Source organism: Macrosteles quadrilineatus, unplaced genomic scaffold, assembly GCF_028750875.1.
Source record: "Macrosteles quadrilineatus isolate MER2022 unplaced genomic scaffold, UCM_ALF_1.0 Scaffold_5__1_contigs__length_97177068, whole genome shotgun sequence".
In the NCBI taxonomy this organism is placed as follows: Eukaryota; Metazoa; Arthropoda; class Insecta; order Hemiptera; family Cicadellidae; genus Macrosteles; species Macrosteles quadrilineatus.
In genome coordinates this window covers 8,098,906-8,124,461 of record NW_026542598.1, presented here as the reverse complement: position 1 = coordinate 8,124,461, position 25,556 = coordinate 8,098,906, and the positions used below count along the sequence as shown (strand labels likewise).

At 35.3% G+C, this 25,556-nt stretch overlaps 1 protein-coding gene across 1 annotated transcript in view; it reads right to left on the bottom strand.

The window, feature by feature from the left end:
- Nucleotides 1-24,431, bottom strand: part of LOC128995319 (basic helix-loop-helix ARNT-like protein 1) — a 168,313-nt gene extending 143,882 nt beyond the window's left edge. Inside the window, exon 1 of the mRNA XM_054420303.1 lies at nucleotides 24,225-24,431. The gene's annotated coding sequence lies outside the window, so the exon portion shown is untranslated. The remainder of the gene's footprint in view (nucleotides 1-24,224) is intronic.
- Between the last annotated feature and the right edge of the window lie 1,125 nt (nucleotides 24,432-25,556).

The window sequence follows — 25,556 nt, the reverse complement described above, 5'->3', positions numbered from 1 at the left end:
CCAGCTTGGTTGAAAGTGCTAGGTATCCTAGTGTGTACCACCCAGCAATAAAACGTTCAATCATCAACTTAGTCGCTCGTCAACCAGGTCGCCGGTTGATAAGCGACCGGGTGTCCTAGTGAGTACTAGCCTTTATAGAAATTGCATTGCCTGGAGATAAATTGATTGATCGGGAACCTACACAAGTGCAACACTGGAAACCAAAATGTCGCCTGGCAACCTACAAATCACCGTCAATCTGATTGAAAGGTTCCCACACACACGGCGATATTGTGCAATTTGGACGATCGTCAACCAGATCGCCGGTTGATAAGCGACCGGGTGTTCTATAGTGTGTAGCAGCCTTGTTACCTATGTACCTTTATGTACCTGGTTACCATATGTACATTTAGGTACCTATGGGACTTAAGGTCCATAGATACCACCACCGCTGATATTTCTATCATTGAGGTTGCACTACACGTGATTCATTGGTAACGTAACCATTGTATTTCTATGTTTGGAATTGCACAACAAAGAATCCGTTCTACCTGCGAATGTTTAATGAATATTTCTTCCAACAAATATTGAGAATAAATAGTTCCAATTATATTTTTTTAGATAGGTTTTACCTGTGTCAAGTTAAACCACAATTCTCCATCTGCAGCGAAGGGAACCTCAGTTTTCCTCAAACTGTAGGTTAATCAAGGTATTAATTTAAGCCAATTAAAGTCCTTTCTAATCTGCATGACGTGGTCAATTGGGTCGGCGGAAAAGTAGATTCATTCAGATTATCAAGTTTGGCCCCGCCCCTATGTTCACAAGGCTGCCAGTTTTTGCGCACGCCGTTCCACCAGTAAAGACTGCGCTTTCATCAGACTTGCCTCCCCTCCACGTGAAAAGGGCTGCTGTGGTGAGTTAACTGCATATAGATGGCCACTTGTAGCGTGCGCATGCTAGTTATTGAGGAAACCCAGTTCCCTATCTCAACCGTTTGCTAGGAAATCTACCTATACCACCTAATCACATGTTTGAGGCCCATTTCAGTAGTGGTGCAAGATTAAATGACTCGTAACAGAAAAGCTACAACATTGTATGTCAACGAGGTTATGCAAATTTAACATAACCATCAGCTATTCTGCAAAGATTTGAAAAATATCCAACGGTAAACGATAAATGAACTACTTCAATATGAAAGAAACATCAGAAAGACGTAGTCCGACGTTTAAAAAAACCCTTCGCCAGATGGGTAAGGTAGAAACTTGGAGATTTTCTGCCTGAAGATGTTTATCACGTAACTTTTTCGAAAGTGGACACTTCGTCGGAAAAAAGTAGTTCGCCTCCACAACGGGACCTGTCACTACAGATTCCGTTGTGGAGGCGAACTGCCGCCTACCACCAACTAGATTTGCGATTACATGGAAACGGGAGATGTCTGGATGCTGGAAGTGTCTCTGAGCCTGACCCGTAGCCAGCAGAGGTTAGCCTGAGTCCCCTCACTTTTCCAACTGGGTTCGTGTACGCAATTCTACATAACAACACCAACTAAGCGTACACAAATTCTGTAAGCTATATCGTAAGTCAAAGTGGTTTTAAACAAGTTAATATGAGCGCAGTTATATTTAACGTTTCGCGGATATATCTTACTAATACAGTATTATAAATGTGAAAGTTTGTGTGTTTGTTTGTTTGAAGTTCAATCACGCATTAACTACTGGACGGATTGGGCTGAAATTTTGCATGATGATAGCTCATATTCCCAATTAACATATAGGCATATTCTTATCTCAAAAGTCCTTTCGGGCTCCGCCCCAGTGGCTCTATAGTTCCCCTTGTGAGTATTCATTTTTAAAGGGAATTAAAGAATTTAGTCAGCTGTTTCAACTATAAAATTTGGTTCTATGATATGCAAAAGTATTAAAAAGTTATAGGATTTACCAACAGGGTGCAGCACTATTATTTACTTGCATTTATGAAAACAGCTAATTTGAACTCAAAAAACTGTGATAGGCAATGAGAACTGTCAAAGTAGGATTGTTAGCAGTTATGTTTACGTTTTTAATTGCATGAATAATTAGTGATATTTTTCGATTTTTAACAATTTATTTTTCTCTATTGCTTAGGTGAAGTGGTAGAACATTATGGCTATGGTAGATGTGTAATACTATGGTATACAGTAAATTTAAAGAAGCAAATTTGGTCAAATTGTGTCCTCCCCTATTGCAAGCGCTAAGATAGAGTATAACTGCAATAAGTATTTTACACTGCCAACTCCGTACGAAGGACGGGTACTCGGCTAGTAAATCCTGTATATTTATAGGCAAGCATGTTTCTTGAAAACCTTTTTTCTCAGTTCGTGTGCATCGCAGGGAAATCTACGCATACTGTTAGAAAGATATTTTCATTAAATTAAAATAGGCTAAAAAAACAAAGAACATGAATTTAAATTTTTACAAAAATAACATGGGCCTTATGGGTTGCCATTGGTGACGAAACAACAACGAAATATAAACAGAAAATCAAAACAAATGGAATAAATTCAAAACACACGTTTTATTTACAGCGTGGGGTGAAAATAGAGAAGTCCAGTTAAAATAAAACAAAGCTGTATAACGAGATAATCTAGCAGGTTTACTACCCAAGGCAATGACATGAAAAAAGCAGTTGCTAGACAAATTACAACGCCTCCGCTTGACTAAACGTTGGTGATTGGTATTCATCCAACACACAGACCAACACAACCTCGTTGCAAGTGACGAATCTATTTGACTTTTAAAATATTAAAAAAAATACAGTATATAACAAATCAGGTCAAACGAATAAAAAACTCGTACCTTCGCTCAGGCCACTTAACTACATCAAGATGTAGTAGTTTTGTGTATTTTGTACATTCAAATCATCCAATTTCATAACATGTTGCAGTAGTTTGATATTTTTTTTTCATTTCAATAGTCAATAGTTCATGTACATTAGGGTTTTGCCCTTGCGAAAGATGAAACTGGGCTTACATTGCACCATAACATTGGCCTGAAATGTTATGTTACAGGGTGTGTACAGTGATGTTATTGTTTTATGGTAATTATAAAAAAACCGGCCCTTACAATGAGTTGTATGACGAGTGATTTTTTTTGTAAAAGGATTCCTCCAACATTTTGAAATCATATTTCACTCTGATGCTTGATTTTATTACGTCTTTGAGTTTACCTTATCGTTCCAGAGAAGATGTAGGCAAACACCAAACACTCCATCTCTACGACTGGTCTCTGTGCTCTCTGTCTCTGACCTCCCCCCCCCCACCACCACTCATTTACAAGTAGAGAGTGATAGCAGAAAAAATGGCAATGTGTCTGCATGATGATAACTGGTTCATAGAAAATCACTTAGGTTAGGCATCAACCAAGTGAAATGGACAGATAAAGGTTGAAAAGAACCTATATCATAAAACAGCCTCAGTTCCCCCCCTACCCACTGACAACATAAAAGAAGAATAAACAGTCAACAGCATAACAGCATTACAGGAGGATAAAAACTCAATATCGTCTAAAAGCCCACTTGGCAGCAAAATCCCGAGTCACACCTTACAACCAGCCATTGCATCTCACGAAACGGCAATCTAAATAAAACCGGCGATAAGAATTTCAAAACACCATTACATTGTAATTCGATTTCCTAAATATATTTTTAATTAGAATATCCTAATGAGGACCCTTTACGGTGAGCAGTCAGGAACATTATCTACATCACTAAAAGCTTTGGTGTGTTTTGGCACTCTCAAGTTTTGATAAAATAACGGAAGAAAATTAGGTACTGGAGTGTGGTAAATCTACCGTCGATACCACTTAGATATCTGCTTTTAGACCGAACTCCGGCAAATTGCCATATAGATATACTTAAAACTAAGGACTGCCAGATGGATAGGATAGTCTAAGTAAGTTTAAATAAACGCAGATGGCGACTGATCCAGTTAACTTCTGTGTCTGGGACGTTTACAATGTATATTGCGGCAGGACAATAGGTTGCCTTATTCGTACTATTCTATTATTAATACTTATTGAGATGGGGACGTAACATATCTAGGCGTAGAATGAGTGTAGAATGGAGTGCGGTTAAGTGTGTGACTTTTTTACCGACTAAGATCAGCTGTTTTTCATCCAGGACCATTTTTGAAAGGCCATATGATCAATAAACAGCTGTGCCCAGTTTCGAATAATAATTAAAAAGTTACTATTGTTGTGTCAGCACTATAACCACTAAGAAAACAGCGAACCAATGCAAAAAATACAATGATACAGTTTAAAGAGTAGTTGGTTGGGTAACTAGTATAAAAGTGGTCAACACAATTGAAATGTTTGCAGACTATTCAAACTAATTGAACAGTTAATTAGTTAGTCGGATAGTGCATGCTATCCGTGCATAGAAATGCGTACTCATAACTTAGTTAATATGCAAAACAAGTTATTATACTAGACATTCATACAGCGATAAAAGCAATAGAACGCATTCATGGACCGATTAGATATAAATAGCGCATTCAAAAAGAGAAAGTTTTAGCTTGTAATTTCGTATGGGATATTCAACACTAAGTTTGATCTTATCTTAGTAACAAGTTCCACTATTAAGGTCAACGGCCTTGGATTAGTTCGAGATCGAATTAGAATTCAAGTTTCCAATACTAAACATTCTTCATCTGAGAGGAATGACCATTTTAAATAATTACATGGATTTTAGGGAGCGATAAATCTTTACACAGACAATTCTCATTGCGTTCGGAGACAGATGTTTTTCATTCTAAAGAAGAATGTTTTTTTTACCAAAGAATAATTGGATGTATTTTAAATTATTATATTTTTGGATTACAATAATTTGCCATGCATTAAATATATAACATTATGCTTCTCAATACATAAAACCATCTAAACAGAGCTTTGCAACGCACCTTGATGCCCCTACGTTCATCAGCACAACCAAATAATTACACCAAAGATACAACAACTCATATAACGCAAAACAATACAACGATGTAATGTTCAAGTACAATTTGTATTTACGTAACGCACAATAACGCCCCCATCACGTTGCGACTGCGGGGCCAAGTTCAAGGCTAGGTGGAGAGGTCTAGGTCACTGCAATGAGGATGCATATGTATGTCACTACTATCTGCGACCGCGCCGCCGCCGCTGCACTTCATACAATGTGTCTCATTGTTTTAACACCTTCATTCTCACTCCCAATCACTGTTGTCATCGTTTTTTGCAAGTTTATTGAACACCGAACAACTTCGAAGGTTGAGAACTAACCTATTTTCTTAACTTGAAGATCGTAGTAAAAAAATATAAAAATAGGAATACGTAATTAGGTCGTGTAGGTTGGAAAATCACAATCTAATTATAGACTTTAAAAATAATGCAAGACGCCTTGAGATTAAATTTTGTAATTGTAGGAATTAGTACATGAGTCCATAGGGTATACATACATACACACATACATACATACATACATACTTTCTTTACCATTTCAAACCATTTCTTGATTTGTGTATGCACTACATAAGTTTATGTACAAACAAGTGTATTTATACGTGCTTGTCCACATTACGTATCCTGGATTTAAAATTGTTAGCTATATTTTGAAAAGATAGATAGGCCTACTAAACACCAGGTAGAGTTTTGGGTCGAAATTGTTGAACGTGTAAACCAATAGAGGGATTTGTCTTGGTTAAAAATAATGGAGCCAATACTAAAGAAAATGTTTAAAATTAAGTAGGCGATGTTGAGTTGAGGTGCCAACTTCTTTAACGTACTGTAATCAAACCTGCTCTAAATTATGTAGATTGTTGAGTATTATCGGTATTATTTATTTTTTTTTTAACATTTTCCCTATGCAAATGAAGGTGATGTTATGTTGAGGTCTAGGTTGCATCATGGCTAGATTACGTTCGGTTAGGTTAGGTAATAAATAGTCAGACTCTAGGCTCAGACCAACGATATGTTCAGACACATCAATCACTGCTTATTGCACGTAATTAATTATTGTGTAGGGGTTCAGGCAAGGCAAAACTATTCATTTCTGCCTGTGTATACACATTGACTTTTCTCATTAACTTCAGCTTCATTTACATAGGCATGGGGCAAATATTAATAGCGGCGGTCCTCTTTTCGACGATTGTTAGTTTGTCAACTCCAGACTTCTCTGATACACTTTTGACACCGTAACAGCGAAACAGTAAAACGCCGGCACTTCCGACCTTGCCCCCTGATCAGGTGTATGTAGCTCCGCCATCTTGGATGACGTGACGCTTGCATAACACGACAGTCTCAACACCATCACGCATGCGCAGGTCGTGGCGGCCAATGTCAAGCACAAGGTCGACTGATACTAACTTGCACTTTACAACACCATCTAATCTGGTCCTTCGTGACGGATATTGAGTATTCCTAGGTGAACAGTGTTTTCATTAGACTGTTTTTCCGTTCATCAAAAACTGAACCAAATATTTTGTTTATATACATTCAAAGAATAATATTCAAATAGATGTATGTATATAGTATAGCTCTCAACGATACGGTACAGGAAATATGTCGGGCTACCGAAAACAATGTAAATATTAACATATATTTCGAAAAATCAACATACTTCTTTAAATTTACAATTACTATAAATTCACTTAGGCTAGTACATTATTTAAAAAAAGTAAATGTTTATTAAAGAAAGTAGAACTTAATCGGCCGACGACACATTCAAGGCACGTCGTCGGAAGGGAAGTAAGTCGGGTCATCCATTGTCGCATTATCCAGTACAGGCATCAAAGTTAGTTGGAAGGAGATGACTGCAAGAGATCGTAGTATGGCGAGTGAGTAAGATCAGGTGGTTGGTTAATTAATTATGCTAATCGGGTGGTTAATTAATTACGCTAACTATGCGCTGTGGACGTTATAATAAATATTGTGTGTTGTAGGGAACAAAAAATAAAGCCCTGTCGATGCTCTGCCATCATAAGCTGAAAGATAAGAGTTAGTCATAACCAACGATCACATAAGTCCAAGTCATAACAACAACATTGCAACACCAATAGTGAAAGAAATGTAAAAGTCATGACGAAATGGTAAGTAAAAATCGTGAATGTAAAACCATGGAATAAAGACTTTATATACAATTGTAGAGCTCGCCCAGTGGTTGAGATTCTCTATTTTCACCCCACGCTGTAAATAAAACAAGTGATTGGAATTTCTTCCATTTGTTTTGATTTTATGTTTATATTTTGTTGTTGTTTCGTCACCGACATGGCAACCAATAAGGCCCATGTAATTTTTTTTATTTTTAATTAATTGTTGTGCTTATTTTTGAGCTTTTTTTAATTGATAAAGGGATTTTGCACATCTTCAAGCAAATATATTTCCAACAGTATGCGTAGATTTTCCCTGCGATGCACAGGAGCTGAGAAAAAAGGTTTTCAATAAACATTCTTGTATATCTGTTAATATACATAGAATTATCCGCATGTTAAATCTCCATAGGAAAATTTGAATTTCCATTTTTGACCCAATTAATATAACTATTCTTAAAATACAAACAAAACCTGCACATTGGACCAATAACCTTTCTTTTGGTACAACCCGCGTGTAATTCGGTCCAGTAGTACGGTCAGAGTGGCTGTCATACGCTTTGCAGCAGTTTTTAAATATATAAGATAGTGAATACTATCTGGGTAAACCGTATTATTATCATCTGAAATTCGCAAAACGTAATACATCAACTGAATTTAAATGAGCTAGATATAGATAATAAGCCAAGATGAACCGCTTGATAAAGCACGTACTCTGCAACCTAGTCATTACTAACCATTACGGGGCCAGTAATTTAATAATTAATAACAATTTTAAATCAACTAAGGTTTTGCTTGATCAGTAATGTGGACATCCCACACAATCCAAACCAGATGAGATGATTGAAAAAAAATATTGGCATTTGAAATCACTTAACCTAAATTTGTGGATAAAATGTTAAGGATACTATGCAACAAAACTTGTTTACGCAACGAAAACAGACAATTAAGACGACGAAAGGTAGTTGTTATGAGAAAAAATCCCGAGCATTTAAAATCAACTATTACATACGAAGGTGCGCATATTGAAAAGAACTCCCCCCCTTCGTTTTAATGTAGAGGTTTATAAATTGTATGCTAAAAAGCATGTTCCAGCGAATATTGGCGTTTTTTGTTAAACACCAATATTCAAGTTATCAGGATCCGAAACTATAAATATTTTTAAACAAGAAGTATATTTATATCTGACGATAGTAATGCAATTTAGTCAGTTTCCATATTCACACTTACATGCGGCTAGTATATTAAAACACTATTTAGAGACGCTAAAAAACACAACGTACCGTATCAGGGTCCACTGCCAGAGTGCCAGGGTAAGATTTGATTTGACAAATTACAAAATTTTACTGATTTTACGAACTGCGTTTACAGATAAGATATCGGACACTTTGTGACTTAAGGAATCAACAACTCTGACGATACCAGTGTCCAAACCTACTGGCACCCAAAATACTCTCACCGCAGCAAACCTGCACACTAAACGAATTTCCATTTACCTGGCTGCATTTTCTATAAAATATTACCTTAAAATTGTCAAATTTATTTCCTATTTAAATAACATTAACTTTAATGTACTTAGGTTTGCTGCTACAGGGTGGGTATTAACGTGTTTTTATATTGAAATGTTGGTAGCTTAGTATAAAAAACAAATTTACCAAATTCAATTAAAACCTATCCATAAACAAACAAATTACACCAGTTTTGATTTTCTCCATAATAATAAAATGGGCATTTTGATTTTCACTTTTCACTGTGACCGCCAGGCATACAAAAATATTTCAACATACTAAATTATTTGTATTTTTAAGCTCTACAAAATTATTTGGAAAGAAAAAATACAAAATTTTATGTTTTAAGGTAAAAAATGAGAAAATATATTTTTACCCCATAAACCCCCCTTCCTATTATAGTCCGATCATGCTGATTCCCGAACTCGTCGAATAAACGTAGGTTTACGCGTATGTGCCAAATTAAATCAAAATCTCATTATTTTGGCTCGAGTTGCTGCGCTAACGGACACAAACACACATTAATGGTGTGTTTGACCTCTGGAGACCTAAAAAGAAGGTAAATGGGCCCCGGGCCCCAGGTATTATCATGACTTCGGTAAAAGCTTATTTCCTAGGCTATATGGGAAATCCGAAAAAAACCACAACAAAAGAGATTCTCATTGGAATAATACAGCAGGTGATTAGCGAAGCCTAGGGTTAGACAGTTTGTTGCAAGTGTGAAGTGTAAAGAGCACAACATTGTGGCAATAACATCTGCTATCACTCTGATAAGAGGTTATTTGTAGATAACAGATGAACAACTTCCGTGTGCCAGCTATCGCTGCTTGGCATTGTAACAATTCCGATGTAAATGTGCCACTAGGCCATCTTCAACTTCATTAAAGTATGATTTTTTTAAACACAAATTGTAAGATAAAACGATTTATTACCAAAATAAAAATTCATACAAATATGTTTCAAAAGTATAAATTGATTCTCTCAGTGGAGTGAGATGATTAACGGTCGCTAAGGCTTTAAAATATTGGCTAAACAATACGAATAATTATTCCAAAATGGTTATTTTGTTTTTAGCGAATTTCCCTATAGGGAAGTAGCTATTACCGTAGGTCTCATGGTAAGACTTAGGCACGGGACCGATTTACTTTTTCATTTTAATGTCCCCAGAGGCCAAAAACACCATTCGTTCAAATTTTTATATATGTATATATATATATATATATATATAGGTATATATATAGATTTATATATATATGTGTCCGTGAACACGATAACTTGAGTAATTTTTATCCGATATTGATGACATTTGGTTTGAAGGTGTAAGGCGGGATAAACTTGAATGAGTTCGCGATCCAGCATGATCGGACCATGGGAACAGGGTTTTATGGGGGGTTTTATGGGGTAAAAATGGGTTTTTCTCACTTTTTACCCTCAAAACACAAAATTTCCCAATTTTTCTCTAAACCTTCTTAAAGAGCTTAAAAAAAACAAACAATTCAGTATATCAAAGTGTTTTTGTACGGTTATTGGTTACGGAGAAAACTAAAAAAATGGTAAATTTAAAATTCCCATGTTATTCTTATGGAGAATATTGTAAAATGTTGTAGTTTGCTTGTTTATGGATATATTTTGATCAAAGTTGGCAAATTTATTTATTTTATAGTAAGCTATCAATATTTTACTAAAAACACACTACTTTATTAGTTTCCTTGTAGCAGCAAACCTAGGTACTCGTTAAACCTAATAATGTTATTTAAATAGATCAATTGAAAATCAATTCGGACAAATGGAAATTCGCTTAGACGGCAGGTTTGCTGCGGCGGGGGTATTTTACTTTATTTTTGTAGCCCTGCTTTCTTATTCCAGAACAGCTGATGTTTTGTTACTAGGCATTGTTGTTATGTAAAATTTGCCGTTATGAAGAGCCATTCAATCAGAAAAAATGTTCAACCTACAAAAACTGTTTTCGAAAATTATGAGAAAGTGCGATTGGCTATTTTTTGTAAATGCTCGTGGCGATGTAGCTATAGTAGATGAGGACGTAGATGCCAGATGATAAGCGATCTCTTTACTATTACAATATTGTGGGTTCGATTTGAACAACTTATGGCTTCAACAAGAAGGGGCTACAAGCTCAAGAAACCCTGCAGTTTGCTCAGCCAGTTTCCTGTACGACTGCTCATTTGACCAGCAAGATCATGTTTCCTCACTTCGGTAGATTATTTCCTCTGGGGTTACTTGAAGCTTAAGTTTTACACAAACAAGCATAACAGGAATCCGAAGCTGATGGTAGAATTTAAGAGGATTGCTCTGAATTTCACTAGAATTTAACACAAAATTTTTTGAAGTTTTTAAAGTAATATTGCATGTTCAATTTCAGTCTCTAAAAATTATTTCACACAAAGATACAGCAAGTAAGTAAACAGTAACGAATATTATTTAGTTTTAAATTCTAACCTCAAACTGAATCAGCCTATACATACTGCAATACCCATGGCTATTACTGACAAGAGTTATTTCTGTCTTTTTAGAAAGGTTCTACATTTTCTCCGTAGATGCTAGCCTCGTTTTATGACATGTTTAGCGCAGGTACTGGGTAATATAGGGGTCTACTACCATATACAAGACTTGTTGAAATATTATTCTCGAGCTGGAAACAGTACTATTAATTTCAAATGCAATTTATCTGTTTGTAAACTCTTTAGTGCATAGCGTGTACCGGTTTGAGCTCGGTGGAAACAAGCCAATTAATTAGAAAAGGTTGATGATAGTGGGACTGTGGCGCAACGACAGAGCTGAACCATCGACTTGGATACCAAAGTAGATACTGTATCAAGCTATATGGACATCATATGTTGCTAATAATATATTCAAATTGAACACCGCCAATTAATCAACTAAGACAATTAGTAAGTATTTCAAACAGCAGTAGTATGGGCGTTTGGGTTTACTGTTTGTTTCTAAAACTGGATAAAACAATGTATCATAGCTATTACTTGTTCAAGAGAAGCCAATACTTGTTTAAGTAAAAGAGGTTAATTTTGTCAAAAAAGCACACTCTATAACTACTAGCATGAAATATATTAAGTAAAAACAGGCTTGGTTCTCACAATAGCATGAGAAACGCACTGTTCAAAAACGCACCTTACATTCAGGTAAACGTAAATACCTAAAAAGGTGAGTGAGTGACCAGTTGGGAAATAAAAGATACGTCAAAAATACATTATGCAACCTGAAACCAAATGAGATTATTTCTTCGTCCACAGCGAAAACGTAGAAAAAACTGAATTCAAAAGTTTCCTAACGTCAAGACAAATCTTAGTAAGAACAATATTTTGACAGCCGGAAATTTGCATTATAAAACCTAACAAAACGGATAGACTAGATAACAAATCCGTGCTGACATCGACCAACAGCCACGGCAATAAAAAAACTGAACTGTCCACAATTCCTACTGCTGGATTTCAAGAGTCCTACGCCCACGACCAAGCGTGTGGTCTGTACTTGTTAAATTACTTTTTACGGAGCTGGTATATTCTTAACAATCCTCATAACCACTCATGCAACTTAATAACCATTGCAACATTAAATATCGGCAGTACTTTGTTGCGCTAAAATAGTGTTAATAGTCTACGTATAAAACAAATACTGATACTAGAGTACTGCATTAGTTTTGCAATTTGAAATCAGTTTAATCGGAACAAGTTATATCAAATAAAAAACTATGTATTAGTCCATTAATACCTAAGGATATTTAATCGGCATTAATGGCATATCAAACTCGGCGTATAATCAAAAACTAATAGAGAACGTAGACTTTTGGCAAACTCTATAAGATTATCTTCTACTTATTCCTCCTTTGGCAAAAACTGCTACATATTGTCCGTACAGATAGGATTTATGTTTCAGTATCCGAAGTATTACAACTACTGTTACCATTAGATCTCTTCAAAGAGTCAAGTTATAACTCATATTCTGAGCCTTGTAGCTTGTAGCAGGTCGAGATACTAAGGCAAGATTAAATATGTTCAGAATGTTCCCGAATGTAGCATGTTTACTTAGCTGTCGTTATGTTTACTTGCGTAATGACTAAGCTACACACGTACAAACATTACGTATGTGTTGTGGATTGTGGAAGTCCATTCACTCAACTATACTCACAAACTCTCACTCTAACCAACCCCGACAGTTGATAATTAATACAGCCATACAGTACTGTTGTTCTATAAAAAGCACATTGCTCGTAATCGTATGTTAAAACGGTGGGCAATTTAAATATTCCCGTATGGTTTTATTAGTTGACTTTACTGTGCTAGGCTTTTATGAGTTATTGAGGGGTTCATACGATTTCAAAAATGTCATATAGCAGTAATTCACTGGTGAAATGATATATGTGCGATAAATGGTATTTTCCACACTCTGTTCTACAATAATACATTTAGTTTTATCATTAGGAAGTACACAAGATTATGAGTAGGCTATATGGACATGCACAATACATTTAAACTTTACAGTACCATATTTTACAATTTTGGATAATAGGTAGAAACTCTAGCTTACTAGTAAATGGTCATTCCACTGACTGGTGAACTGACCCTTCAAGACTTGAATTTTATTTCTCTACAATTTTTTCCGATCATAATGACTTATACTCGAATGGACATTGCATCTGTAACGATTTTTACCATCAATATGTCAAACGCAAACGTTAGATGTGTTGCGTTAAACTTAATGTTGTTTATTCTGAGATTTTCCCGTAAACTGCCCAGGGTTATCGAGAAATCGCAAAAAAAGGCTGCAACTGTTGGCTAGTGATAATTTATTGTTAAAATTAGAAATAATATAAATTTGTTTATTGATTTCGCTGCTTTTATTTTTACACTTTTAATTCGCCTTACAAAATGTGTGTTAAGACTAAGCAAATTTCATCAATATGAGTAATATAAATTTTTTTTACTGCGTTCCGATTATTATCACAGGTCTCGTCGATGCAAAAGCACATTATTGTTGTTCTGGGCTGCCTTGTTTGCTCAGTGACTGTTGTGTGGGTGCCTTTTCTAGAGCACATACTATAGTGAGGGTTTATTTATTTATTTCCCGACGATATAGCTACTTTACAGTAGAAAATTTGTTGTAGATAATGGAGTGCCTGTGTGCCAAGAAGTACGTAACCTAGAAAATTAGATTCGAAATGGTTTTGATATTCGATGATTGGCTGACGTAGCAAGGCTTGAAGTCTTCTAAATGTTGTTTTGAATGCATTTTCAACTTCGCACAAGCAAAAAGCGGACAGACAGTTAAATCTCCGTTACAAAATACGAAGAAAATCTCTTCTAGGGAAGAGTCTTCAGTAAAAGACTGCGCGGTGCCGTCGTCGCTATTTCCGATGTAAAATATTAGAAGACGCCACAAACGTGAAGGAGGGGGAACTGTGGTTGGCAAAGGTCGGATATATCCAACAGATTACACACTAGCAAGAACAAGATGCATGGCTGCAAGTGTTGCAAGTTGCAACTTTGCAAGTGGCTGTAAGATAAACAAACAGACGGGTCGTGCGATGCAAGGCTAGCTAGAGTGGCAAAACTAACGCTCCGCGCTACCTATCGTGTATGTCGGCAACTAACTCTGCCTGTCGGTAGTGCAGAACAGTGACATAAAAAGATCGATAATGTAGTTCGTATTAGAGTGTCCCGTGTAACTGATCTGCAGTACATGGTCGGAGTAGGAGCATTAAAAATAATAGTAGTAATATAATATAATATTGGTTTATTTCTAATTTAACTTGAAAACATCCAAAAAAGTCAGATATTTTCTTATTTCCATATCCATATGGCATAAAGAGAGTTATCAAAATCCCTTTTCTTTAATTTGCTGATGATATAAAACTTGTGGAATTTTCATCCCTCCTTTAATATTCAATTCGCTCAGTTAAGCCTGATAATGATATTGTCTTTGGCCAATTAAATTATATACTCGAACTCTAGTATATAAAAAGACAGTACAATTAATTCGGAGGACAGAAATTATCGCGACTGAGAAACTAATAAATCAGTAATAAACCTTATCATAATACAAAACATAAATACAGACACGCAATTAGCTTAAAATAATGTGACACGACTAAATTTAACTGTTTTACTCTGAACTGGAGTATTTGAATTTATATTAAAACCCCATCTACTATTCTATTCTTCTTCTGCTAGGAGCGTTCAAAGAAGAAAGTATTAAATTTCATTTACTATTCAACTCCCATCATTAATTGAAGATTGCCCAATCAATTTCAGTGGTTATCAAACTCCTATACAATTTAATATTAATAATTGGAGTATAAAAAAACGTGTTATGCACGAGCATTCACGCTACAGTAGAACTCAGCCCGCATTTCTAGAGTTGTCAAATCCTCGCTAATAATGTCAATGTTAGTCCCCTATCAATAACAATAAAACTAACGATTCTTGGGCCAACCGCGACCCAAATACGACCGAGTCGCTCTTCACGCTTCTCTCTATAAGCTGTTCAACCTAATCAATTTTCGATTAATCCTTTTAAGGTTTTGGTTTTTGAAACCTAAAAAATAGTAATCGCCATTCTTTAACTCTTATGAGAACGAACGTTAGTTAGGTTTTTTATTAGGGTTGTAAGATGTATGTAGGGTTCATGTATGTCTTTAAAGATGATAGAAAATACTGATGGTACCACAATGATGGTGTTTGCTTTACTGTATAATTTATACCGTGGACTAGTAGATTTCCCCTTGCTTTGCATTATTCAGATAACTTAGATCCTTTAAAGCTACTTTATTATAGCTATTTTTTTTATTTGAAATCAAGTACGTTTAAGGAAATAACATAGTAAAAATTCAACGTGGCAAATGGAACTTCCCTTAACATGTTTGTTGCAGCAACCCTGATTTTGAATCAACAATTTTAAAGTGTACATACAGTCATGGAAAACTTTTGTAGACAATGAATGAATCAGATATGTAAACCAGATATGTAAACACCATAAATTTTCTTTTGTTTCCATGGAGACGAATCAATATTTACTTGCCAAAGCTCAACCATGAAGCATTGAAAGTTCGTGGAGCAGAGTCCTAGGTCTCTAGTATCCCTCGGTGGTATCTTAGAGTAAAATGTCTTTTGAATTTAGTCCTGCAATTTTTTGAATGCTGTTGGCAATACTGGCATCCAACTGTCTTAGTGATTTAAAAGTCACAAAAGTTTGGTTGGATCATTACTTTGAAATTTGTATAAAACATAACTTCCCAAAAACTTAAATTTGTTGTATAAATATTGGAGGAAGGTCTTCAAAACAGAAAAAGTTGTCCTTACCTGAAAGACCTAACTTAGTTTGTTTATATTAATGGAAATATGCCTTAAGACAAGGCTCCACTAGAAAAACAGGCCATGCTGCTGCACAGACAGTGCAACACTACTTCACAGTGGTGGATAGTTGTACTAAACTCTTACCAATAAAATCTTACAAAGAGCCAGCTTGCTTATTTACCTAAAACATACTATGGGGATGACAATGGCAATGCATTTATCAATGGAATCTATCCACTAGTGTGACGTCATGGATCCTGCAGCATGGCCGGTTTTTCCAGGGCCTTGCTTAAGATTGCAGCAACAATTCACATTTGATTAAAGCACAGATGGTGATTAACAGGACTTTAACACAAACATACAAGAACAAAAATCATGAGTACTAACCAGAAGATAATTCAAAAAGCTTAAATTGATCTCTGAACAACCGGGTCACAATACCCATTGCTAAAACCTTCAAGGACAGATGTCATGAGCACTAACCACTCAACCATTTCAAACTACTTTTAAAGGTATTTATAGGAGCAGTCTGGCACAGGTCTGTTTAGTAGACCTAATGAGCAGTTGTACTGGGAACTGGGGAATAACTAGATTAACACTTCACAAACCAGCAACATCAACACAAGGAACCCACTTACACAACACTGCTTACCACAATTGGTCTAAATCTTAAATCAAACTTAATTTGACAAGGCTGAATCCAGTTTTAGCCCATACAAATTGTACTACGTTTAATTTGAGCGGCATCAGTAAAATGTTCATCCTATGATCTGTTATAATCTGACCAAAAAAAGAGACATCATCATTCAGAATTCTGGAAGGGCAGTTGTCTAGCATAAGGAACCATGAAGATGTTGCTGGGTAAAGCTATAGTCCAGGAAGACCAAAAGTCCAAGAAAATGTGATCACAAGGCCAAGAAAAGGGGGTTTCTACAGCTGTTAGGATTCACAAAGACTGAAGGTCTGAATCAAGGTAGGCTATGTTACAAAATGTCAAAATGGCAAAGCAGCAAATAATCCCAATCCCTCAGCACAAAAAGTGCCATTGAAGCATACACATTACAGGTCGTTTCTTCCAGTCAAAAAGTGTTACAGCATTTTCTTAGGATCGAACTGGCAACTATTGGACAAAATGTACAATTTGGGCTAAAATATGGGATTAAATGTTTATTAGAAATCACTGTACAAGAGTGTTGCCAATAAAACACACATAAATGCAGGCTTCATAATTACAATTAATCAAGAAGTTGTTAACCTGCAGTATTTAAAAGGGCATAAAATAAGTGGAAGAAGTATTTACTTACTTTCAGAATTACTAGTTCCCACAGAATATAAAGAGAAAAGTAAATATTTGAGATACATTATCTGTTTGTTAGCCTGGTATTATGTAGATAACCACTGTGTATCTTCTACATTCATAGCTTTGAAATGTCCCATTACTTGTCCAAAAAATAGGGTTGTTTGTAAAATATCAAATTTGTTAAGTGTGTTTCTGACAGGTGGGCTGAAAAATAATAATAAAATAATAGCCTTTATAGTTGATTAATAAATCTTGAAACTAGTTCTGCCATAAAGTTTCAAAATATATTAGGTATGTGTGAATACAATTATAATAGGATTATCATTTCATTCACTTACAGTAATGCCTTCTTTAATTACTCTTCGCTTCCTAATGACATTGATGAAACTAGGCTACCCACAAAATAATGATAAAAACAAAAACCAGTCTTATGCACCCGTTAAAATGTAGCACTTAATCAATAGAAACAATACATTTGAAAAAATGTATGTTACCAAAAGAAACTAATTTGATAAAAATATTCAAAACAAAATGAGACATGACAAATGCACCTATCAACAGATATTAGCTGCCAAATATTTTGGAAAAAACTTCACGATTTTTATGTGAATCCAAAAATTAATTTCAAGTTTATTGACTTGATTTATTTGACTAGTAATAAAGCACCACACAAAAGTGGTTAACTGTAAAAAATGTATAAAATAACAAATACATGAGATGTGAAAATAACAGACTGAAGTTATTAGTTGGTTATAAGCCTGCATCCAATAGGTAGCAATTGTGCATCCCCAGTGTTATAAGTACGAGCTAGACTTAGACTAGAAAAAATATTTTTTTATTATCTTTATTTCTAAATGAGATCACCCATCAATTCTTCAAAACTTTTCAGACAATAACGAAAATTGGCAGCGACTTATTATAGCAATTTTATAGCTTTGCAATATTTTTATTTGAGTTAAATAAAAATTTATACTTTTAAGGAAAACGGGACTGCAATACTGTAGACTGCAGACCTCCCAGTACACTTGGATGACAATGGACTTATTACACTGGAATGTGACAAGGCAATGTGTTACCCAGCCTATCTCTCCACTCCCATCTTACACATGTAGGCCTAAAAGTGTCACAAGTAGGCTAATATAAAACCAGTGTTATCTTTTGGATCATCTCAAAAGCTAATCTTCAATCCCAAACTTGCATATGAGCAATGTTTTTTTCGCTATTGTTGCACACCTGATATTAATTAGTGTCTGTTATACCATAGACAAAAAGGATTAAAAATATAGTACTTATAGGGCCTACACTTTTTTGCATGTATATTTTAGAACAAGTGTATGACTTTTAAGTTTTTGAGCCCTAGGGAGTATTTTTTATAGATTTTTATATGCCTATAGGCTCGTGTTAATTTTTTTCTCTCATCATAAGAACAAAAAACCTAAGTCATGATTAAAATACCCCCGCTGCAGCAAACCTGCCGACTAAGCGAATTTCCATTTACCTGAATAGATTTTTAACCAAACCTATTTAAATAACATTAGGTTTAATGAGTACTTAAGTTTGCTGCCAAAAGGAAACTAATAAAGTGTATTTTTTTGGAAAATATTAATAAATTAGTATAAAATAAATAAATTTGCCAAGTTTGATCAAAATATATCCATAAACAAGCAAACTACAACATTTTACAATATTCTCCATAAGAATAGCATGAGAATTTTAAATAAACAATTTTTTTTAATTTTCTCCGTTACCAAAAATTGTACAAAAACACTTTGATATACTAAATTGTTTGTTTTTTTAAGCTCTTTAAAAAGGTTTAGAGGGAAATTAGGAAATGTTGTGTTTCGAGGGTCAAAAATTAGAAAAACCTTTTTTTTCCCCATAAAACCCCCCGTAAAACCCCGAACCCCTGGTCCGATTATGCTGGTTCGCGAACCCATTCAAGTTTATCCCGCCTTACACCTTTAAACCAAATTTCATCAAATTCGGACAAAAATTACTCAAGTTATTGCGTTCACGGACGTATATATATATATATATACAAGTCTATATATATAATATACTATAAAATCAATATATTACATATAATAATATATTACATCAAAATGAAAAAGTAAATCGGTCCCGGGTCTAGGTCTTACCGTGCCACCTACGGTAATAGCTACTTCCCTGTAGGGAAATTCGCTAAATAAGTTTTTGGTGTATAAACACGTATTAAGTTTAATTTTTAGCCCTCTTTCACACCAGTGTGGTTAGAGCCTGCACCGGATCGTCATTCCGGTCTGCCCTTTCACATTAGTTGCCCGGATCTGGGCTTTTGCAGGCTTAAATTTGTGATTTTTGGGTGTAACTTATTTAAGATTGAAATGAATAACAACAGTAAAGTGGTATGCGTTATACTTGTTGTGTATCCTAAAAGAAAAAACAACGCTCCTGTGATAAATAAGTTAGGAACTATTTAGTATTCAAGAAGTACGGGTAAATTTATGTTGATTAATTGTATTTCAAAAAAAGCTATGGTCACAGCTACGGAGTGATGAAGGGAAGATCTTAAACTTCAGTAGAATGTCCACGGCAATCATACTTTTACTCTAAACACACCTCTCACCATGCTCCATTACTAAAACACAATAACACCTAAACCTGGGACTGTATTTTTTTTTCTGTTGCTATCGGTGCATCGGTCCAAGAGGGGAAAAACAACAAAACTGTAGATCAAATTTTGATATAGCCTATGCTACGTATGTAACCTACAATGCATGTATAAACTTTAAGTTACCGGTACAAGGTTTTAGCTAAAAATCACTTTGTTAATCATTATCAAAATTATTTACATTTCTCAACAGATATTATGATTGTAAAGTGTTTTGTAATATGGGAAATAAATTCATTTATTCATTATCATTACCTTCCCTGTATAAGCGAAACCGAATGTCTTTAAAAATAAAGTTATTTAAATATGGAATAATTCAGGTACATGTTTAATGAAATATTTTAATAAAAATACCTAATCAAGTAGGCCTAAATGGAAATTAATTGGCTGTCTCAGGGTGTATGTCCAACATCACTGGCCTACAAACCAAACCAAAATACAACAGGTTTACTTGACCAACTAATCAAGTGCTCGTTGTCAATTTCTTCTGCCTTACATACAAACATTTTGTATGTTTAGAAGAAAAAATTGGAGAACCACTGCACTCAGCCACTGATAAAGACAAACTGGGAAAACTACTGATTAACGTTCAAGGTGAAACCAGCCTGGGACGCATAAGTGTAGACTACTGGACCCGCATTGACAGTTTAGGATTGTCCGGGCCTAACCGCACTAGTGTGAAAGCTCCTACAAGATCCAATAGTCACTTCAGAATCGTTTCAACTGATACAGGCCCGGACTTTGCCCCAATGGAGTGAAAGAAGTATTAAGCATAGTTCACTTCCTGATTTGAGCTGTAGCAGACCAACAATTCTCCTACTGTTTAACTTGAGCTGTCCAATGATTTATTCTGGGTGAACATTTGCCCCTGTCACAATCAGGTAGAATTCCTCACAAGATGCAAACAATATACTGAGGGCAGGATTCAAACCCAAAACTCAAGGGTCATAGTTCTAAACTTTAATTTCTAAGTAGAAACAAATAACAAGCATATATTTTTGGGGTTTTTGTGATTTGCTCACAAATTAAATGGTAGGTAATCAGAAGCCTAAAATTGTTTTAGTTAGACTACGTTCGATGGCCCCGGTAGATATATTGGCCTTTGAGGCTTACCAAGTTGCAAATAAGTCAGTACTCGCCTACTAATATTACTGCTTTGTATTCAATACAGTAGACTCCCTCTTATCCGGACTCCTCGGGACCGATCCCAGTCCGGATAACGGGTTTTCCGGTTAAACCGACGTCCCCAAAATCTCATTAAAACGGACAGTTTAAGTGCATACTCTATACAGTATTTGACTCAAAATTAGGAGAGCACTGTATTTAGACACATAATCACTGATTTCAAATCTTTCCCAAGAGAACAGTCGTTTCAATACCGTAGAATGGGGCGAATAGAAACAACAGGGTGAATAGAAACAAAACTTCAATGAATGATTCACATTTTTATAACTTTGTTATACATTGACTTTATATAAGGGAATAATTTTCCCCCATTATAACCATATCCTATCTACCTGGGAAAAATTATTTCAGCATATTGGTATCACTGCTTCGGATGTTGGATGATGCGAAACAAAATTTGAAAATTTTGGCGAAAAACATTCTCTTCAAAACTTTCTCTCTAAGTATGAACCTATTACATGTATTTATGTTAATAACCATTTTTTATATTGTCTTAGGGATCTTAAAACCGGAAGTGGGTTAATAGATTAGCCTTAAAATAAACTATATTTTTTTACTTTATTTTTAATTTAGGTTATGTCATGATTTTGCAAAACCAGGGTGAATAGAAACACTTTTTTTTGGAACCAGTGGTGCAAATAATTAATAAAGGTTGACCTGAAAACCCCCAAAAAAGAAAAAATACCAGATATGAAGATGATTCCACATCAGTCACACTTCTCACTGGAAGAAAGTGACAAAGACGAACAATTTGATGAAGAAGAACCAGCATACCTAGCTCAAGACATCAGTGAGCCTTCAAAGTTGTCCCTTCATGATGATGTAATTGTCAAAGTAATGGGGAAAAACAACACTTGCTATCGTTTATATGTTGCAAAAGTTATTGAATTTGACGAGGAAGGATAAATAGGAAGATTCATCAAGAAAATTGCGCAAACCAAAAAGTTCTGAGAGACAGATTAAGAGGCCCTCTTCAAAGTCGATGACGTAGTACGTCGGCTTCCAACTCCCAAGCCGTGTACAACTTCGACAACTTGTAGATTTAGGGGAGTGTTGTATTTTGAGGAAGATTTGTCTGATTTTACTCTTCATTTAGTTGGTTTCTAAGATTTTGTTACTCTGATTTCACCCATTGTCATTTATGTTCTCCGATTTGTTTGGATAAGGGTTTATGAAAACGATGTTTTTATACTTTGTACTTATAAATAAATGTGTTAATTAACTTTAAATATTTTAATTTACAACAACCTAAGCTAACAAGCATTAATTTCATGTTTCTATTGCCCCTGGTAAGAGGGGAAAAGCAACAATCATCAATTTAACACAGTGTTTCTATTCACCCCAAAGTGCGGGGTGAATAGAAACAGCCATATTTTTTTTTTTCTGCTTAATGAGTAAAAAGAAAAAAAAATGATAACTGGTTTGAGTAGAGGAGTCCAAGACCGAAAATATGAGCTAGTTTTGAAAATTTAAAAATTAAAAATATCGTTTTTACAGAAGCTTAAAAGTCAAAAAGTGTTTCTATTTACCCCATTTTACGGTACTGCCCACTTCCTACCAATCTAGTCCGGTCAAACCGATGTCTGGTTAAAAGGTGTCCGGATAAGAGGGAGTCTACTGCAATAAGAAAACTATGTTTTGACAGTTGGAATACAATCACATTGTCACATTGTTGGTAGGTATTAAAGAAAAGACTGTACCTAATAAAAATCATTGTCGGCTAACTTCAAACGTGTGAAAATTTTTAAATTCGTAAAGATTATTGTAACAGTAGGCTTACATATGTTGTCTACAAATTACATCAAGTATCCCACAAGCTTCAGACGCAGCCATGCGAGCAAGTACAATTTTTACACCATATTGTATTGTTTACTCTCCTCCCCCCCCCCTTCCATTACGATTCTTGCCATAGGTCAGCCGGTTAGAAAACGACCTCCTCGTAGCATTGGGTGCGAGAGAGAGATACCAAGCTGTGGGAGTGAGACAGACTATGGCTCTTCCCCCACTCCGCTGCCGCCCCACCTTACCCGAACACACGCCCCCTTAAATTGCAACTAAAATAGGGTAGGCCTATTAACAGCAATTAATTTATACAGCTAAACAAAATTCAAACAAATACGCGGAGAGGGGGAACATACACCCTCCCTCGCAGTTACCTCCCCTACATGCGCTAAAAATTTAGCGCAGGTCGCTTTCTAACCGGCTGACCTATAGTTCTCTGTGCAACAATAAGTTTTGCTTTAACTTACCTAATAGATAGTGAGAAGGTAAGACAAAATTTATTTGGATTAAGTGTAGGCCTAGGCCTAACGTCAAAATTCTGCCACCAAATTTTTAAATCCAATGAAAACTTTAACTTAGGCCTATTTGATAACGAACTGAAGGCTAGGCTGCAGAATTGCTTGTTTGACACTAGGTCTAAGTCAACTTTTAATTTAGGCTACACAAATTGGGCTTTTCTAGGTTAGCGGACAAGAAACACTAGCTTTAGGCCTAGATTCAGGCTAGAATTCAAAAAAATGTCCATCCATCAAAAGTGTTAACCCACTAGTTAACTTAAGTTTGAGCGTCAATGCAATAAACCAACTTAGGGCCTATTTAAGTACAATAGTCTAAGATGTTGTTTTAAAAATTGCACATGTAGGATAGGTTACAGAATTACCTATTTGAAAGTCTAGGCGCACAGTTGTTATTAAGGTCTCAGCCCAATACACTGAAATAAATAAAATATGAGTATAATAAGGTTAGCTCCTATATTTTTGGGGAGAAATTAGCCTAGGTACTACTGAAGGTCAATAAGAAAACAATATGGAATGAATGGTAACTTAATCAAATTTTTACACGGCTATCAGCTAGCCTAAATAAAACTTTACTTTCATTAAGATTATATCATAGAAAAAAATAGGATTGAATAGAAATATAGGCCTACTCATTCTAAATGAGCCTAGGGGATTTTATTGAGCTCTTATTGAAGTATCATCTGCATTGACAATACCTAAATAGCTTTGACCATGTCCCACTTTTTGACTGATGGCTACAAACACCGGTTGAACTTAAATATAACATAATCAATTATTTATTTTAGCTAACTCTCCTGTAATTAGAACTGCATCAAAAGAAACATTAAGATAACTGCTGACGATATAAAAATAGCTAATAAACATTTGACTCTAACCTGATCTCAGTCTTTACTATCCACAATGTCTTCAGTCTTGTGTAGCAGTCTTCTCGTATGGCACATGAGGCCTCAAAAAGTGCAAATGCACTTGTTACAACTGCTAACTCATAATTTATGTCAGTCAATAGTCATTTACGAGATTTATGCCGCACAAATGAAATTTTAATAAACATTAACCCTGAGAACACTGAACACCACTAACTAGACCCGCCATGTTTGAAATTTTCAATAACAAACATCCAAACAAACAGAAGACGAGAAAATCCTATGGAGAAGCTTACTACATCTGTCGGTAAAACGTTGAACTATATTAGCGTTTGCTCATGTCTGCTTCACAGCTGACGCCAAGAGGTAGCGCGCGCTGTATCTTTTTCTTTTAAATTGAGTAACATTTTCATTTTATTATTTAGCAACTACTTTATTGTATTGTGGCAGCAAGAGCAAAGCCCGGCGTTGCCCGTGTACAAAAAAATAAAATAAAATGTACAATAATGGTTATAGAATAAGTTTTTTTTTCTTTAGTTTTTCGTGTTCTGTTGTCGTTTCCCACGTGAAAAGAATATCTTGTGAAAAATCACCTTGTAAACTCAAAAGTCGTGTGACCACCTATTTCTAATCTCATCATACGGTATGAATTTTAAATCCAACGACTTTACAGTAAAACAGCAACTTCGTCCACGTGAAAAACCTTAAATTGAAACTGGGGGCTTGAATTTCCACCCTTGTTATAAGTACAGTACCTTCCGCTGAATACTATTACCAAACTTATCTTACCTCCGTGGCCATTAAAACCTTAAGAGGGTTTGGCCACAACAACTAACAACACATCTCTTTTGGTCAGTGCCCAAGATTCTAAACATTACAGTGCTACTAGGATAGTTATGGTACGATCTAAATTTATTTTTTTCTACTGTCAGCCATTTGGGCCTTAAGAGTTTTCTAGTGACCAATTAATTGATCCTACCTTCTGCACCGATTAACATTTTCATAACTTTGATCATTTTGGTACGTCGACAGAGAGACGTACGAGATCGAACATAGAGAACTATCAACACACAAACTACTTATAACTTAATCAATTAAGCGATGGTTTTCTTAAAAAATATTTACCTAACATGAATTCAAAATTCTCCAGCATAAACTTATATATACAACACAACTTTATTATACGTAGTTAAGTGTTTAGGGTATCAAGTACAAAGTTTCAAAACTATCCGAATGCGTAAATCCTTCACAGTAAGAAAAAACTACATTTTATTAACATCGTACAAATATTTAATACAGAATCAATAGTTAGTTGCGTTACAACTTGTAACGTAATAATATCTT